We start from the raw sequence: 215 nt of genomic DNA, 5'->3' as shown, positions 1-215 counted from the left end.
TTAAGTGGGTAGAAGCAATTGCTACACCCACTAATGATACCAAGACCGTGCTGAAATTCCTCCAGAAATACATCTTCAGCAGGTTTGGTGTTCCCAGAGTACTAATCAGTGACGGGGCACTCATTTCTGCAGTAAACAGCTATACTCTGCTATGGTCAGATATGGAATTAGCCACAAAGTGGCAACTCCGTATCATCCACAGACAAATGGGCAAG

This window comes from Arachis duranensis, chromosome 3, assembly GCF_000817695.3.
Source record: "Arachis duranensis cultivar V14167 chromosome 3, aradu.V14167.gnm2.J7QH, whole genome shotgun sequence".
NCBI lineage: Eukaryota > Viridiplantae > Streptophyta > Magnoliopsida > Fabales > Fabaceae > Arachis > Arachis duranensis.
The sequence above is the reverse complement of the archived record's forward strand: the minus strand, read 5'-3'. Positions refer to the sequence as shown.